The sequence below is a fragment of the Rutidosis leptorrhynchoides genome, chromosome 6, assembly GCF_046630445.1.
Source record: "Rutidosis leptorrhynchoides isolate AG116_Rl617_1_P2 chromosome 6, CSIRO_AGI_Rlap_v1, whole genome shotgun sequence".
NCBI classification, from domain to species: Eukaryota; Viridiplantae; Streptophyta; class Magnoliopsida; order Asterales; family Asteraceae; genus Rutidosis; species Rutidosis leptorrhynchoides.
The window spans coordinates 388636832-388647191 of NC_092338.1; positions in this window are offsets into that span (position 1 = coordinate 388636832).

A 10360-nucleotide genomic window follows, 5' to 3' on the forward strand; every position below is an offset into this window, starting at 1 on the left:
CCATTTTTTGAACCCGACCTCACAATTGAGAATCCGGAGAATATTCAGGAACGGTTCGTAGATCCTGAACCACTAAACCTTCCTCCAGAACCACTAATCATTCAAACAGAGATTGTTGAGGAACGAACCATTAAATCAGAATCATCTAGTGATACCGATTCAACAAATTCAATTATGGAAAATCTGGAACCTTTAAGTATGGAAGACCGAATGAGAGCTAAACGCACTGGCCAAGGTCACGCAATTACTCATCCAGATATTAATGCGCCAGATTATGAAATCAAAGGACAAATTCTACACATGGTGACTAATCAATGCCAATTTAGTGGTGCGCCGAAGGAAGATCCAAATGAACATCTACGTACCTTTAATAGGATCTGCACACTATTTAAAATACGAGAAGTGGAGGATGAACAGATATATCTCATGTTATTTCCCTGGACTTTAAAGGGAGAAGCCAAAGATTGGTTGGAATCGTTACCTGAAGGGGCGATCGATACATGGGACGTTTTAATTGACAAATTTCTTAAACAATTCTTTCCTGCATCTAAAGCCGTAAGACTTCAAGCAGAAATTGTTACGTTCACACAGAAACCAAATGAAACTCTATATGAGGCATGGACAAGATATGGAAAGTTGTTAAGAGGATGTCTGCAACATGGTTTAGACACCTGTCAAATAGTACAAATATTCTACCAAGGATGCGACATCACTACAAGAAAAGACATAGATATAGCAGCTGGTGGTTCTATTATGAAGAAAACCGAAACTGATGCTTACAAAATTATTGATAACACTGCTTCCCACTCACATGAGTGGCACCAAGAAAAAGATATCATTAGATCATCTAAAGCAGCTAGAGCCGATTCTAGCCATGACTTAGATTCCATTTCCGCAAAGATAGATGCTGTGGAGAGACGAATGGAAAAGATGACTAAAGATATTCACTCAATACGAATTAGTTGTGAGCAGTGTGGAGGACCACATTTGACAAAAGATTGTCTCAGTATTGAATTAACAATGGAACAAAGAGAGAATATTTCATACATAAACCAAAGGCCTGGAAATAATTATCAGAATAATTATCAACCGCCAAGACCGATTTACAATCAAAACCAGAATTATAACCGAAATATTCCATACAACAACCAACAAGGTCCTAGCAATCAACAAGTATCCAATAATACTTATAATCAGCAAAGACCTAATTTTCAAAACAAACCACCACAACAAACCGATGATAAAAAGCCGAATTTAGAAGATATGATGACGAAGCTAGTTGAAACTCAAACACAGTTTTTCACATCTCAAAAACAAACCAATGAACAAAATGCTCAAGCATTTAGAAATCAACAAGCTTCTATTCAAAATCTAGAACAAGAAGTAAGTAACCTAGCAAGGTTAATAGGTGAAAAAAAACCGGGAAGTCTACCTAGTGATACAAATGCTAACCCCCAGAATGGAACAGCTAAAGCCATTACCACAAGAAATGGTACAACACTTAAACCACCTGAAATACCTGTAACTTCTGATGAAACCATTCCTACTCCACAAGAACCACAACCTGATCAAGATAAGGAAAAAGAACCGGTAGTTGAAAAGGTTAATGAAGATAACACAGTTAAGGATAAACCTTATGTTAAACCATACCAACCACCACTTCCTTACCCGAGTAAAATGAAGAAAGAGAAACTTGAAGCCGAGCAATCCAAATTTTTGGATATGTTTAAACAGATAAATGTAAATCTTCCTTTCATTGATGTGATTTCAGGAATGCCTAGATATGCTAAATTCTTGAAAGATCTAATCTCAAATAGAAAGAAAATGGAAGAACTCTCGGCTGTTACTATGAATGCTAATTGTTCAGCAGTGCTGTTGAATAAGATACCAGAAAAACTATCTGATCCAGGAAGTTTCACAATTCCATGTTTTCTGGGTAGTCTTAGTTCAATAGAAGCATTGGCAGACTTAGGTGCTAGTATAAATCTAATGCCGTATTCACTATACGCTAAACTAGACCTTGGAGAATTGAAACCAACCAGAATAAGCATATAACTAGCCGATAGATCAATAAAATATCCTAGAGGGATAATGGAGAACATGCTAGTTAAAGTTGGTACTTTAGTATTTCCAGTAGATTTTGTTGTTTTGGACATGGAAGAAGATTCTCAAGTTCCTCTCATATTAGGAAGACCATTCTTAAACACGGCTAAAGCAATGATAGACGTGTTCGGTAAGAAACTGACCCTAAGTATAGAGGATGAGAGTGTTACCTTTTCAGTTGATAGAGCAATGCAACAACCGCAATCTACAGATGATACATGTTATTATATTCAAACTATAGATGCACATGCAGAATTATTAGAAGAATTTCCAGAATTACAAGGAACAGGAGAATGTTCTTTAGGAGAACGTAATGAACCAATTGATGAAGCTGAAATGTTAGCTACACTTATAGCTAATGGATATGAACCAACAACAGAAGAAATTCAAATGCTAAAAGAAGAAGACAGATATCGATATAAATCATCGATAGAAGAACCTCCGAAATTAGAGTTAAAGCCACTTCCAAACCATTTGGAATACGCTTATTTACATGGTGAATCTGAATTACCTGTAATAATATCGTCTTCTCTTACTGAAAATGAGAAATCACAACTCATTTCTGTGTTGAAAGCTCATAAACCAGCCATTGCATGGAAGATTCATGATATTAAAGGAATAAGTCCTTCGTATTGCACACATAAAATCCTTATGGAAGAAGGTCATAAAACGTATGTGCAACGCCAACGAAGACTAAATCCTAATATGCAAGATGTAGTTAAGAAAGAGATTATTAAACTGCTAGATGCAGGTTTGATATATCCAATCTCTGATAGTCCATGGGTAAGCCCAGTTCAATGCGTGCCTAAGAAGGGTGGCATGACTGTCATTACAAATGAAAAAAATGAGCTTATTCCTACTAGGACTGTAACAGGATGGCGTGTGTGTATTGATTATAGAAAATTAAATGACGCCACCAGAAAAGATCACTTTCCCTTACCTTTCATAGATCAAATGTTGGAAAGATTAGCCGGAAATAGTTACTATTGTTTTCTAGATGGATTTTCCGGATATTTTCAAATTCCAATAGCACCCGAAGACCAAGAGAAAACCACATTCACGTGCCCTTATGGTACTTTTGCTTACAAACGCATGCCATTTGGACTTTGCAACGCCCCTGCAACCTTTCAAAGGTGTATGATGGCGATTTTTCACGACATGATAGAAGAATGCATGGAAGTATTCATGGATGACTTTTCAGTCTTCGGTGATACATTTAAATCATGTCTAGTTAATCTGGAACGAATGCTAATTAGATGCGAACAATCAAATCTAGTACTTAATTGGGAGAAATGCCATTTCATGGTTAAAGAAGGCATCGTTCTTGGACATAAAATTTCAAAAGAAGGAATTGAAGTGGATAGAGCTAAAGTAGATGTAATTGCTAAACTTCCACATCCCACCAATGTTAGAGGAGTTAGGAGTTTTCTAGGGCATGCCGGTTTTTACCGACGTTTCATAAAAGATTTTTCTAAAATTGCCACTCCTATGAATAAACTCCTAGAAAAGGATGCGCCATTCATCTTTTCAGATGAGTGTATCAAATCTTTTAATATTCTTAAAGAGAAACTCACTAATGCACCGATCATGATAACACCAAATTGGAATCTACCATTTGAACTAATGTGCGATGCAAGTGATTTTGCAATGGGAGCCGTTTTAGGACAAAGGATTGAAAAACGATTTCAACCTATATATTACGCTAGTAAGACATTACAAGGAGCACAAACGAACTATACAACTACTGAAAAAGAACTCCTTGCTATTGTCTTTGCTTTTGACAAATTTCGATCATATCTCGTTCTAGCAAAAATGGTGGTCTATACCGACCATTCTGCTCTTAGATACCTATTTTCAAAACAAGATGCTAAACTAAGATTAATCCGTTGGATCTTACTCTTACAAGAGTTTGATATTGAAATCCGAGATAAAAGAGGAGCAGAAAATCTCGCCGCTGATCATCTTTCTCGTCTTGAAAATCCCGAATTAGAAGTTCTAAATGAATCAGCCATACAAGACAACTTTCCTGATGAATATCTATTGAAAATAGATTATAAAGAAATCCCATGGTTTGCAGACTATGCAAACTACTTAGTTTGTGGATTCCTTGAAAAAGGATTATCGTACCAAAGACGAAAGAAATTCTTCAGTGATATAAAACACTATTTCTGGGAAGATCCACATCTGTTTAAAAGTTGTCCCGATGGAATAATACGCCGATGTGTATTTGGAGATGAAGCTAGTAAAATATTAAACCATTGTCACACAGGACCAACATGAGGGCATTATGGGCCTCAACTAACAGCAAGAAAAGTTTATGAAGCTGGATTCTATTGGCCTACAATTTACAAAGACGCACACCTTCTTTGCAAATCCTGTGATGCATGTCAAAGGGCCGGAAAAATAAGTCAACGTGATGAAATGCCACAAAATGTCATCCAAGTATGTGAAGTATTTGACATTTGGGGTATTGACTTTATGGGTCCATTTCCAAAATCTCATAATAATCTATATATACTCGTAGCCATTGATTATATATCTAAATGGGCGGAAGCACAAGCTCTCCCAACTAACGATGCACGAGTTGTAGTCAACTTTTTAAAACGTCTTTTTGCAAGGTTTGGAACACCGAAAGCTTTAATAAGTGATCGGGGTACTCATTTCTGTAATAATCAACTTGAGAAAGTTCTTAAAAGATATGGAGTAACTCATAAAATCTCCACCGCATATCATCCACAAACAAGTGGACAAGTTGAAAATACCAACCGAGCTTTAAAACGTATTCTAGAGAAAACCGTAGGATCAAATCCAAAGGAATGGTCCATTAAATTGGAGGATGCACTCTGGGCTTTTAGAACAGCCTACAAAACTCCAATTGGAACCACACCATTTAGACTTGTTTATGGAAAAGCATGTCATCTTCCAGTAGAAATTGAACACAAAGCATTTTGGGCTTTGAAAACATGTAATCTTGATTTACATGAAGCCGGACGTCTACGATTAAGTCAACTAAACGAATTAGAAGAATTAAGACATGAAGCATACGATAATTCGTTAATCTATAAAGAAAGAGCGAAGAAATGGCATGATAAAAGAATCAGAAGTTCAAAAGAATTTAAAGAAGGAGACAAAGTTCTTCTTTTCAATTCACGATTCAAGCTATTTCCTGGAAAATTGAAATCAAGATGGTCTGGACCATTCATAGTCAAAAGAGTTTTTCCATACGGAACGATAGAATTAATAAATTCAAATGGGATTGAATTTAAAGTTAATGGTCACAGAGTTAAACATTATATACATGGTCCGATGGAAGTCGACAACGAAGTTAATCACAATTTCGACACCACAGCTAACTAAGTGTGGGGAGAATCAAGTCTTTAAAGGATAATATGTATTTCTGTTAGAGTTAGATTGTCTGTTTTCGTGTAGTTCTCAAAAATGGAACCCGAATGGTCTTTCCCTAGCAGACCCTAAAGAACTAGTCTTCTCCCCCCATTCTGAATTTTTATTTTTTTTAGGTTTTTACAAAATGAAGACTGCCTGTGAACTAAACCATGGTCTAATGCTACACGCTTTGATCACTAAACGTAATAATGACATACTCCCGAGTGAATTAGTATCAGTAATCAGAGAAAGAATGGACGGAGTTAGAAAAGAATCCAGATGCGAAGATAATAAGTTACAATTTGGTAAAGGAAAATCAAAATCCGCAGCGAAAAGAAGAGCACGACACCTAGAACGATGTCACAAATGCGGAAAATGGTCACATGGAGGTAAATGTTCAAATAATCAAACCTATTCAAATACCGAATTTGTTACTTTATGCAGAGACGGACCGTTCATATGTTTAGAAGAAAAGATACTGAATGCTCGAGGTTACGCCTATGTAGCCATGGAAAACCAATTAAACCGACTATCTTATGAATGGGATAGATCATATAACTAAGAAATCTATTTCACAGGTATGTCTGTACAGTTTTTATTTTTATTTTTATTTTTAACCTTTTGATAATAAACGCTAATTTGTTCGCTAAAAAGTATTAAATTGGTATTAAATAAAATTAGGTTTGGCGACCGAAATTATTGATATCATTCAAAAATTTATTACATCACTGCGAAATTTAACGTTTATTCTTAAGGTATAAATATCTTTAATCAATCAACCCAAAATATTTCAAAAATTCGTCATGAGTTAAATTAGGTCTTGGAACCGAAATTACTTTACCGAAAAGAGGGGCGCATATTTTTGATAATATTTGATAGATTAAAGTGGGATAAAAAGACAAAAAGATTTTTAATTTTATTTTTACCATGTTTTTAAAATTAATATTTAAATCTTAAATTAATATTGTAACTTCGTAAAAACAATATTTTTAAAATTGTAAATATTTGAATTTTTAAATTAAGTTTGGTGTGAATTTTTAATTTTTAAAATATGAATTTTTAATTTTATGCATTTCAAATTTTAAGTTTGGTGTGAATTTTTAATATTAATTTTGAATTTTATATTTAAGTTGTGTGAATTTAAAAACAAAAATTTACTTTATCTCATTAAGTTAAAAATATGATTTTTAAAATTCATCGTAAGTTGAAGACTAGGTCTTTAAACCGAAATTGCTTTACCCGAGGGAGGGACGAGAACTTTTATTATCATTATTTTTAATCTTATTGAATTAAAGTATGCCAAAAACATTAAAAAAACCCAAAAATCTTTACTTTTAAAAACCGCGCTGTGATTTGACAAATTTTAAAATTTTGTCGAGGGACAGATTAGGACAACGATCCGAAACGGCCTCGCTCCTAAAGGAAAACAAAATTTTTATAATTTAATTAATTATAAGTTTTATAAAGCATAAGGTTTTACAAAAAAAAAAAAAAAAAAGGCTGAAAACACTGTAGCCGGCACCCCATGCGATCGCATGGGGTTTGCACTTGGAACCCATGCGATCGCATGGGGACCAAATGCTGGTCAGGAACAAATACAGCAGAGAGTCTGCTTCTACACCACAACACACACACATACCCGAAAATACTCCCAAATATTCACCAAATTTCACCAAAATTCACCGTAATTCGTCATTTTTCTTGCTCTAATCATGCCTAGATTCTCATTCTTCAGCAAATTGGTAAAAATTACACTCCTAAACTCTATAAATTCCTAGTTTTTGTGATAATTACCAATTTTTTACCTAATGCAATTTTGTTAATTTCTAGTGTAATTAGTGTTAAATTGTTAGTATTTTATGCATGTATAACCTAGATTGATGCTATTTAACATGATTTGAAGCCAAAAACTTCAAAATTTTTAGAAATCTAGGGTTTGTGTTCTTGAGCAATTTGGGACTTTTTGATATAAACAGGTTATGGCCAATTTTTGTCATGAATTATTGCTAAATTGAGTAGTGTAACATGTTTAGATAGTTAAATGATCCAAACAATGATCCTAAACATGATTTTTGGAGATTAAAGTGGACTTTTTAAGTCCAAAATTCATGAACTTGATTAATTTGATATATTTGCCATTTGAGACTTGTTAAATTATTAGTAATGAATATTTTGACATGTTATTTGAGTTAAATGCTTATGAATTTTGTATACATTTTCATATGTGCTTATTTGAAAAGTGTAGAATTGTGAAAAATTGTGAAAATGTGTATAAGTTTAATTTTGATTTAACATGTTATAGTGATTGTTTTAAGTTGTTATTTTGCTAACACTAATGCATATTTGGATGCACAATTTTTGTGTTTAATGTGTTTTACAGAGAGCCGATACTGGAGGTTCAGGAGCATCATCATCTAGACGACCAGCACCAGCACAAGAACCACAGCCAGAAATGCAACACGAACAAGAACCACAACAGGAACAACAACAGCCTGATCAGCACATACCTTATTATGATCCGGTCCAGTTTGTTGATGAATTCATAGTATTCCCAATGAGGCCGCCAGTAGAATTCCCAACGATTCCTGAGCACACTCTACATCCTAATCTGAGATTTGATAGAAGATGGAGAGATTACGAGACATATCAAAGGAACAAATTCAAATTGGTAACAAAAAATGTAGAGGTGCCAAGGGTAATTGATTGGGCCCCTTTGGAAACGGTCCATCTAGCTGACCGTGTTAGACAGCTTTTAGTTCAAAGGTATGGCAGTTCTTCTTTTACAGATTGGGAACGTCTTTTCACCATTCGTAGACCTGTATATAAGGAATGGTGTGTTGAGTTGATGAGTACTGTATCACTTGATACAAATATAGTTAGGATAGATGATAGAAGATTTCTTAGGTTTATCCTTGGCGGTAGGATGTACAGAATGTCCATGCTGGACATGGCCAGGGCCTTACAGATATATACTCCTGGTGAGTTGCTATTACCCGATTGTACAAACTTGATTCATTATGGTGAACGGGTAGATAGTAACTTTGATGCTGACGCCATTTGGAGGCGTATGTCACATTTTGATGTTTTTACACGAGCAGGAGGACACTCCTATACACATATTGACAGGGCCGAGCTTCATATTATTCATAGATTTTTGGCCAACTCGATTACACAAAGAGGTCATAATAAAGAAAAAATTACCTTATATGATTTATTCTACCTAAAGTGTATTCGGGATCCTAGAAGCTTTGTCAATATCCCTTACTGTGTTGCTTTTTATTTATCTAAAATGGTAGAGGGAATGCAGGACGGGAGTATAATAGGAGGAGGTATTTTTGTTACTCTCATTGGAGAGTATTTAGGTGTTGATAGGAACCAAGGGGGTCCATTACAGATTTGTAGAGAACAGGTTGAGCCATTAGGATTGAAAGTTTATGTGGGTGCTAAGGTATTGAAAAGTAGACGTAACCAGGCAGTACCCTATGAGGGATCTCATCCTCAGGTAGAGAGAGGCTCAGACGAGGAAATGGAGGAGGCGGAAGACATTAGGGATGTCTTTCGAGATGCTATTCTTGACGTTCACGTTCGTATAGATGAGGAAGCAATGACGAACGCGGCAAGACATAGTATGTATGAGCAGTGGAACTCCGAGCGAGTATACGAGGATTATAGGCGACGCCAACACGATAGCTGGTTAGTTCATCAGCACCAAATCATGAGCCAGCTATCATATCAGGTACCAAATAACTATGTACCTACTCGACCTGCTCATTTTCCGCCACATAGCCCCGATATCCGACCACCCTTTAACCGGTATGACTATAACCAAGCCTATCAGAACACCTATAACCAACAATGGAACCCACCCGATGAGATGAACTGGAACCCCTATCCAGACTGATTTAGTTCCAATTGGTTATTTTTATGATTTTTATGTTTTTATCTTTTGACTTTTTCATGTCTAAACTTATGTTATTGGATAAATTTGTGTAATTTTTATTATTTTATTATTATTGTGTACTAATATTTCATATTTAGAATTTGAAAGTGGGATATTAAGTCCCATTTCAAATTGCCATGCATGATTATACTTGTATGTATGTATATTGTCGATTGTTCAAAACAGGGTAAAACAGCGCATTTTCAAAGACTGGCATTAAGTTCAGCAAAAGCTACTAATTTTGACGACAAGATGACAAATAAATGTGATGTCACAACAGACGGAATGAATAAATGATGTGCACCATTTATCATTCAGCAAACAAACGCCAATATATTTGGAAACTTTGGTAAAATTTAATCATTTTCACACTAATCACCCTCAATAATTTAAATTGTTACTGATTTCTTGCAAATGAGGGCATTGCAAGATCTTAAGTGTGGGAAGGGGTTAAATTCTTTCGGATTTTAAAATTTTTATCTTAAACACTTGGTTACCATTAAAAATACTAGTAAAGCAGTAGTTGTATTAGAATCTAGTGCTCTCTGATAAAAAAAAGAACAGCCCTAGTCTTATATACTGACTACCCAATTCTAGTAAAATTTTTCAAAATTTTCAATTAAATGAATTCAAAATCATGTTTATACATATTTATGAACGATAAAACTAGGTTTTAACACCGAAATTATTGTTACCTCGGAAAGGACATAAATTGAGAAACAAACTAAAATGTTAAAATTCATTTAAAATGGAATAGAGGACGATAAAAAGGAAAATAAAAGCCAAGTGTGGGAAAATTTACCAAGTTATCTTAAACATATGTCACATATTTCTGTAACAAATAACTGAAAATACTTTTGCTTTGGACTAAACTAAACTGTTTTACCCGATAAAAGAAAAGAAGAGATGGATCTACACGATGAATCAATTCCA